We start from the raw sequence: 9,548 nt of genomic DNA, 5'->3' as shown, positions 1-9,548 counted from the left end.
AATGTGCATATATTCGGTAGGAAAGGGCCACTAAAAAATACTACCCAAACTCCAATAGACGTACGGGCTTCAGCCATATTTTCCCATGATGCATTGCTAGTCTTTTAGCCCATGGACTCCGATCTTCGTCCTGCCTTATGATCTCGAATCCCCGTTTTATGTTGGGCGGCCACCACCATCATCACTTGAGCGGCTCCCATCGGGCCATGCTCACGCATTGCACGGTGAGCAGTGGAGGTGACCGTTCTCGGGGCCGAGTGGCCTGTCCTTGCAACAGCATTCAGCAATGACATGGATAACTGAAAGTGACAGAGTACCTATATGTAACAAGAACAATGAGTAATCCATGACAATTAAGAGTTCACCCCCAGGCTAGCCATCTGCTTATGGGCGGCAGGCGCCAGCACCCGTCAGTATAACAGCTGAAAATATTTTCACGCCAACGTCCAAGCCCACCCATGCCACGATTTTCGTGTCCTTGGCAGGGCTGCGGAGTCGGAGTCGGAGTCGGTCGGAGTCGACAGTTGTGACCGGAGTCGGAGTCGGAGTCGATTTTAGAAACCCGAGCCGGAGTCGGAGTCGGAGTCACCGAAAATATGTCGACTCCGCAGCCCTGCTAGCATGGGTGTAGGAGCGCCAAAAATATTGGTGAAGGATGTCACCTGTACCTTCGGAGAAGTCACCTAAACCTTCGGAGCGGAGAAGGTGTAGGACCTTACCGCAGTGGAGGGGGGGGGGGGGAATTTTGCCAACTCCTGTTTTTTTTTTCTCGCAAATGTCTCACGCCATTATCATCTAATTAACGCCAACTTTTCAGTACATGCCTAAAATTGAATTTTTAGGTATCCAAGCATACCTTTGGATACCTACCAAAGGTATCCACTATCAAAGCATACCTTTGGAACCTAAAGGTATGCTCCACTGCTCTTTTCTCGTGACCAAAGTCTTACAACTTTCCCACGAGTAAAAACAAGCAAATATATTTTGATATTCACGGCATTTACTGAGACACATTTACACGTTTACCAACCTCAATACAGTTTTCGACTTTACCTATCATTACGGAGCGAGCGAAGCGAGCGTAGTCTTTCCTTAGATTAACGGAAATTTCTGAGTATGAGCGGCCGGCCGACCGGCCGGCCGGCCGGCCGTGGTCACGATTCTGCGACGCTCATATCTCAGCAACCACTTGACCGATTTACACGCGGTAATTTTTGTAGGGTAGCTTCATTCCTTCTACCAAGTATTGGACTATTCCCGATGCATGTGGGTGACCCCATGGTGTGTCGTTTCGGGAACTAGCGAATGAAGTTTAGTACCGCCGTTCACCGGTGGATGGCGCTAGCTGGTAGTTTCGGCGAAAACTCCGTCTGAGATGTTTGAAGGCTTCCCTTAATCCCTTGTTCAAACATGGACCCCGTCAGCCCCGGCAGAGGTATTTGTCCAGTGTACACCGCACCTGAGGAGGGTCAGCTGAGGGAGGGGAGTCACTATTGTGGCCTGAGGAATGCCGCGCCGGTCGGGGGACGGGGTCGGGAGGAGGGGGAGGGAGGCAGCGCCGTTCTTGCGGTGACGGGCTGGCTTGTCGCCTCAGCCTGGCATACGCTCAGTCGGCGAGGCGATGCGCATGACCCGGGAGCAGCTGAGAGTCCATGACTCCATGTAGACAATTGGCTCGTTTGTAAGCACGAACACTTGGAATGTTGCTGGTGCAGAATTTAAGCATAGGGACGATGTTTTTTTTTGTACCAAATTTTGTGTAGGTAGGTACATGTAAGGAATTTATAGAAATTTATTGTGACAGTTTCCAAAAATCGGTCCAAGTTTTTAAAGATATCGAGGTTTTAGTGACGTCATGATTTGAGTTTTCGACAAAAACGACACATGTTTAAAAAAAAATCATGGGTATAAAATCACAGAATAGACATACAGACATGCCGTAAACGTCATTGGACTGCCAATGCCTACCATGAACAATCAAATTGCCATCTTCGATTTTTGATTACCTATCGTTCTACGGTTTCCAAAATCTTGAATGGAATCTTGGCAATTTCTTGTAGACTACTTCACGACCATGATGAATGCATTTCATAACCAGCACTCCGCTGGGGGTCCTGGAATTACACGCCCTGCTGGTGGGGTGGGGGGGGGGTGTTTGAACACCCCCCTTTTAGCTCGGCTCCTGGGTCATGTAGCGATACGGGGAAAGCGACGTTCGAAAAAGCGTAAGGAATAATGGCGAAATTTATACTTAGGTCACTTTTTCGGTCAGGTCAAAGGTCAGGTCACCAGAGGTGTTTTGGACCCATGCTACTGAAAGCCCAATTTCATGTGTTTGATCTGACCTTGACCCGACCTGTGACCTTGAAATTCAACTTTCAGGTGCTCATCGTAAGTGTCTCGTCGCGTTCTTTCGTTTGCCTTCTCGTCCGTTTTGCTGCGTCTATCGGTTCTTGAGTCGGGTAGCAGCTCTATTGGTTCCCGAGTTGTGCGCCGCTTTTTGAAGAAAAAATGTTGAAATAATCGGCCCAGCCGTTCTCGAGATCTGGAAGCGCCCCCTGCACGTGCGCACGTGCACTGCACGTCGTGCAGTAGCACCTTAACCGCAACACATGGGAATGCATAGCCTGGTGGCTGCCTACCTGTATGCCAAGTTTCAGCGAAATCGACCCAGTAATTACCGAGTTATTGAAATGGGAACAAATTTGGCACCTCTTCTTTTTGTATTTTGCACGTGCAGTGGGGGTCACTTACATAGATTAAGAGCATCCGACTTCCGACCTTTGGTAGAAGGGATGCAGCTACCCTACAAAAATTACCGCAAGACAATCGCTCAAGCGGCTGCTGAGATACGAGCCTCTCAAAATCACTACTTTTGCAAAACAGCTTGAACACCCTTGACTTTTCACGTGGCACGTGCCACGACGGTCACTGAGATGTATCAAAAGTAGTACATTACGGGATAGAAGGGATGGGGCTACCCAGCAAAAAAGACCGCAGGCCAATCGGTCTAGCGGTTGCTGAGATATAAGCCTCTCAAAAGCGTTACAGGCCGGGCCGGGCCGGGCCGGGCCGCTCATACTGAGATTTTTTCCCGTTATATTGAAAAGACTCGCTTCGCTCGCTCACTCGTAACTACTAAGTAAATGTTCAAACGGATGCCAGGGACATGTAAAACTCGAAAAAGTGAATCAAGGTCCTCAAAGATCAATGACCCTGACCTGACCTTTACGTGACCTTGGCACCCACCGTAATGCATGCCGCATGGGACGAACATCATTTGACATGTTTGGACGTTTACAACACAAAAAAGACTGGAAACGCGCGGACATTGTGATCTGACATACGCTGACATCGCGATTTCGGTCAAACATGGTCTCGAGAAAAAGGCCAGCCCTGGCCTTTTTCTTTGACCTTTGATCCATGGGTCAAAGGTCATTTGGGTCAAGTTCATGAAAGAAAAAGAGCATGTGTAAAATTGATCAACTCTGGGGTACTGAAAGTTTCGTCGCGATCGTCCGCTTTTTGAGCGAGATTATTCGCGAAAAACCGAGGGGGCGGGACGCGGGTCCATCCAACTACCCCTACAATGCGAGGGTTAAAACACTAAAATAAAGTCATGATATGAACATATTTGCTGTTAAAGATAATTTTGTAGATTTAGTTCATATAACAGTGTTTGCCACGGGCCGCAAAATCCCAGTCCAGCCCGACCCAGGCCCATGGGTTGACAGCCCACCCCAGCGCGAACCCATGCATAGTAAAATTGTTGAAGCCCAGCCCGGTCTAGCCCGTCCAGCCCGGATCAGCCCGTCAAAAATGAATGGATCATGGACACCAAACAGGTATTACATATGTCACCCATAGGCGCAAAGAAACAATCTTTTGGGAGCAGCATGCACGCACAATGCACATTGCACATATATGCTTTCATTCGTTTTTTTAGTCTTTCACAGAAATAAGCTAGTTTTTGTTTTTAGCTCAGTCGCGAACCTCTGAGTCCACTTTACAGTCCTTGTCCCAGCCCATCCACACTCACCACAGCCCATCGATTATTTATATTTGAGGGCCCAGCCCAGCCCGTGACCCAGCCCAGCCCATGACCGATTGGCTGGCCCGGCCCATGGCGAACACTGACATATATGTAAGTCCACTCGCCAGAAAGCCCGTCGTGAAACGGCTATTTTTCGGCAGACAGCTTCCGCTTCGGGTATAACTTTGAGCCATTCAGTTAGCGATGTCGATTCTACTCCGGAGTCCGAGTTAGTAAGATTTTGGTGACTCTGGGTTCAACTCCGATTCTACTGTCCTGGCTCAGACCCATTCTAATCTTGCTCCACCCCATCATTCAGATCGCAAATTCTAAGATCGATGGAGATCCTATATCGATAAAAACACGCATCGATCTAATGCGAAAAGGCTCCAGATCGGTCACACGCATGGAAGAGATTATACCATGGAGCAGTATGTTTTTGGCGGCGTTTCAAGCTAACAGGCCGGTTACCTTAATGTTCGTGCAAGTATCTCTAGGGGACGAGAATTGTTGACGACACGTGCGAAACGTCAGAAATTAGCCCATTAATGCCGCTTGGGTCATATATGACCCAAAAGCAAAATCTTAATGTTTTTTCTCAATGGAGGCAAGTAGCACTTTGAGGAACTTGTGCGTGTGTTTTGTTGGATTTGTGGGTTCAGTGACGAGCGTCGGAGCCGCATAAAACTTGTGTGAGCTTGTCCACTGAAGTTTCTGGAGCCAAAGACGACGGGACTGCACAGCCGCCGGTCACTGGCGATGGCGCGCCGCCCCAAAAAGTAATATTATATCATGCTTGCACTTTACTATCTGTTGAATGATCGTCCACCTGGCATTTAAATTTGTCTGAAAAAGGCATGATATATATTTTTGCCCTTCTTGTCGCCATCGGATAGCATTTTTTCCTCGATAAATATCCTTGGGTCATAAATGACCCAGCCGGCAATAGTGTTGCCAATTTTCTCGTATGTTGAATACAAGGGAAGCAGCTGATGATTATACGATTATTTATTTCTTGGGGTTGTGATCAGATCACAGTGGCGGATCCAAAGGAGGGGGTCATATGGGTCACTCATGACCTCCCTTGGGGCGCGGAGGCACCACCGACCTATCAGGGGCACCACAGGCCTGACAGGGGCACCACAGGCCTAGTGTTGCAATGCTGGGATAGCATGTGCGGACCAGTCGTACGGGGCCGTAACGCGGGTCGGGCCGGCGACTCGGACGGATGTGGGGCACCACGGGCCTGTCAGGGGTACCACAGGCTTGATAGGGGCACCACAGACCTGCAGGAGCACCATCAGCGTAGCAAGAGCACCACAGGTCTGCCAGGAGGCGCCACAGACCTGCCAGGAGGCCTGCCAGGGGCACCATCGACCTCACAGGGGCATCACCAGCCTCGCACGGGCACCTTGGGCCTGTAAAGGGCTACACGGGCCTGTCGGGAGCACTTCAGGCTTGTCAGGGGCACCACAGTCCTGCCAGGACCCAGGGGCACCAGCGGCCTAGCAGGGGCACCACAGGCCCGCCAGGGGCCCCATAGCCTGCCAGGGGCACCACAGGCCTAGCAATGGCACCGCAGGCCTGACAGGGGCTCCACAAGCCTGTCAGGGGCACCTCAGGCTTGTCAGGGCCCAGGGGCAACACAGTCCTTCCAGGGACACCACAGGCCTGTCAGGCCTATGGTGCCCCTGACAGTGTCAGGAGCACCAGAGGCCTAACAGGGGCACCACAGGCCTGCCGGCAGCACCAACGGCCTCGCCAATGAGACGTTGCAAAGCATTGCAATGCAGTGCCTCTCAATATAGTTTGTCTGAGACCGCTATACAGTATGCACAATAAGGTATCTAGCTAAATCTGTTTTCGTGATAACTCCTTGTTTGTGACTATACTAATGCCGGTTGGGTCATTTATGACCCATGCTGATAACTTGAGAACCGATGGAACAATATTTTAAAGCTTGCACAGTTTTCTTGCTGGGACCCGTGTGGCTTACATTTGTTAAGGACAACTTAAGATTCAAAAAATAAAAATTCCGGCATTAATGGGCTTTAGTGAAAAGCCTGTGTGAACACCACCGTCACTTATTTTCCTTCTCAGTAGCAGTAACCTTGGCAGTAACAGCGGGAGGTCTGGGAGAGGGTCAAAGCGTCCAACCCTTCCGGCGCCCGTGCCTTCGCTATCGCTTTCAGGAACACGCGCGCGGCCGCTATTATGCGCCCGTCAAACCCAGCCCGCCCTTTGACAGCGGGCGGGTCATCAGCGGTCCGCCCGCGTCCCTTCCTGTGACGTCACTACGGTCCTGGAACGCAAGCCAAGCGTAGCCAAGCGGTGCATTGTTGTCATTGTTGTGGGTACATAGGCATTAAAAACAATCAGCTCGGCTAGCATCATGTCTCTCTCGTCCAATGGTGTAGAATGGTGTGTAATTTGACCTCGACATCATCCAAAGATAAACATTTTTTAAGGTCGAGCTCATGACCTGACCGGTAAAACTCATGTGGCATCCCAATCGATTGCCTATTGTAAAACTGAACGCATTGCAGCTGTTTTTACTGCCTTTCCACGTCTCATTCACATGTCAGTTGTCCAAAAGTGCTTGTTTCGACTGCTTCACCCTCGCCGGACCTATTGGCTTTCTACATACGCGCCGGCCGAGGGGGGGGGGGGGGGGGGGGGGGTACGACCCCCTCGCCGTTTCGCCCCTGGTGGAGCCAGCGTGTCGCGGAAAAAACGAGCGTGTGCGCCGTTACAAGACGCAGAGATTGGTACCCGATTTTAAGGTCCTAGGTCAACCGGTGACCTCTGAGGTCAGGTCAAGTGCCCCAAGTTACGGTTCAGTTTTTGGTGAATAACTTCGCAAAAAACGGCCGCAGAGCCGCGATTTTGGCAGAATCGTGTTCGTTTCGCTCAGGCGCGTCGAATGACATACTTTTTGTCCGGGTAAGGTCAACTTGGGGTGTTGACCTCAGGTCAAGGTCAGGTCAGCACCCCCAGGTCACGAAGTTGGTCGAAAGAGGTCATGTCCCATATCATTCGATTCGGCAGGTCTTCCTGAGTCCCTTGGTGGCCTTCCCGACTCGCTAGCTCAATTTGATCAAGAGTTATTGACGAAAACTAATCTGACCTTGATGACGTCATAAATGACGTATGACAAGGTCAACATGGCAAAAGGGACGCATATAACCTTGCAAGGAGTGCATCAAATCACGATTCTGTGTGCTTGAGATACTTGGAGATCGCTCCCGGCGCCAGAATAGCAGTTTTCATTTTCCCCCATTGACTTATAATGGTGAGGTCACGAGAATGACCTGACCTCATATGACCTTTAGGAAAAATCCGAGATATACAAGTTGTGAGACACATAATGGATAATGGATAATGGATAATGGATACTAGCCTGCAAGTTTCATTTCCCTGTGACATCTCCTCTGGCAGCGAGGGCGTTGCGAAGTTGCGACATCTGAAGACCGTGCAGAGGTTCACTTATGACGTCATAGGTCAGTGACCTGACCTGACCCAAAAATGCGGTTGGTGTCTAAAGGTCCGGCTGGAATCAAAGGTCAGGTATGCCATGTTTCAGCTATCTATCGCCAGCGTGTTTGGAGCTATCGTGAAAAAAACCCTATGGGGGGCGGCACTCCCCCGTCGTCCGGCGAGGGTTAACCCGCGCCCCGTTGGGCTCTGCCGAGCAACGCGCCCGGTTGGGGGGGGGGGCCATTTTGGCCCCCTCTAAGATCTCGAGAACCACGCAACATAGCGACAAGCGGTAAACGGCGTTGGATAGCCCCAACGGGGAACTACCTTGTGACCCAATTTTATTGACCTAGGTCAAACCGATGACGTCACAGGTCAGGTCAAATGTCCAATTTTCACCATTTACAGGCATTTCAAGAAATGCGTTGTAAAATCGAGTAAAATGCGTTTCATTGAAAATCATCGATGGGGAAATGTTCTTCAAACACATATTTTGCTATTTGAGGTCACTGATACCAGGTCAGGTCACAGAGGTCAGGTCACGGGGGGGTCACAATATGAAAGTGTCGTGTGATACATGTTTTATGGTCCATTTTACATCACAAATGCGATTATGTGGGTCAGGCAGCCTTTGGGGCCAGCTTAGGTCACGTTTTGGCCAAGGTCAGGTCAAGGTCAGGTCAAGGTCAGGTCAAGGTCAGGTAAAATTAGGTCAAATTTCAAAGTTAATATTTTTGCATAAAATGGGTATTGAATCGATGCAGCTCGTCACGGGGAGTTCAATGGTGGTCTTTGTTTTGCCGTACGTGATCTAGAATCGCAAAAAAATTGAGTTCAAAAATTTGATGCCATCATTTTTGAACAGTTTTTTTCGCTATAACTTGGCCAAAAAACGAGATATCGATCTTAAATTTGGTATGTATATAGAAGAGCGCTGGGACTATCACATATATTCCGGTTTTTTTTTCGAAATTCGGAAATTTTTTGGATTTTATCCTAGTTTTTCTAAAAAAATCAATTTTTTGAATATTTTTTGGTCAAAAACCAAAACTTTTGAAAATCCGAGATAGCAGTTTTGTAGCGCCGCTTTTTTGTCTACTAGACCATATAAAGAACTTTAAAATTGCTTGATAACTGTAGATTTGGTGAGCGTTTCAAGATTGCATGTTTTTTGCTCATTTTTGCTCGAACATGACCTCAGTTTGACCTCAATAACTCCTGACCTAAGGTAACCTAAGACTTGAAATTTGGTGTGAAGGTGTCAAATTGATGCCCGGGAAGGTGCTGAAAATTTGGCGGCGCTGCGCGCCGCCGTTTTCTTCCTATTCAGGCAAAACCACAGGGGGCCAAAATGGCCCCCCCCCCAACGGGGCGAGGGTTAACCCTCGCCGGACGCCGGCACAGGGGGGGGGGGGGTATGCAACTATCCACTAAGGTTTTTCGCGAATAACTCGCGTAAAAAGCGGTCGATCGCGACGAAACTTTCAGTCCCTCGCATTGATCAATTTTACACCTACCCTGAAAATTTCATGACCTTGACCCAAATGACATTTGACCTGTGACCTACTTTCCGAGACCATGTTTGGACGGAATCGCGATTCGGCGTATGCCGGCTCGCATTAGCCGCGCGTTTGCAAGCTTTTGTGGTTCCGAACGTTCAAACATGTGATTTGATGTTGCTCCCATGCATTTGGATGGATGTCAAGGTCACCTGAAGGTCAGGTCAGGCCATTGACCTTTGGTGACCTCGGTCCACTTTTTCGAGTTTTACATGTTTCTAGGCTAGTTTTTGGAGCTGAATTCGAATTTAGCAACCATTTGAACATTTACGAAGTAGTGTTGGACATGTTACGAGTACAAAGCTGTCAGAGGCGGTTGACACGCATTACGAATAGGGGAAGCCGGGGGAAGCCCGGCATAGTAAGCTCTTTTTCATTTTTATTACATACCATACATGCTGTATAAAATGTTGATATCCTGCTAGCTACCTAAGTTCATTGGCCGTGTTTTCCCAAAAATTCGGTTTTGTGGAATAAGT

The sequence above is a fragment of the Amphibalanus amphitrite genome, unplaced genomic scaffold, assembly GCF_019059575.1.
Source record: "Amphibalanus amphitrite isolate SeventyFive unplaced genomic scaffold, NRLGWU_Aamphi_draft 000349F_arrow, whole genome shotgun sequence".
Lineage (NCBI taxonomy): Eukaryota > Metazoa > Arthropoda > Thecostraca > Balanomorpha > Balanidae > Amphibalanus > Amphibalanus amphitrite.
The sequence above is the reverse complement of the archived record's forward strand: the minus strand, read 5'-3'. Positions refer to the sequence as shown.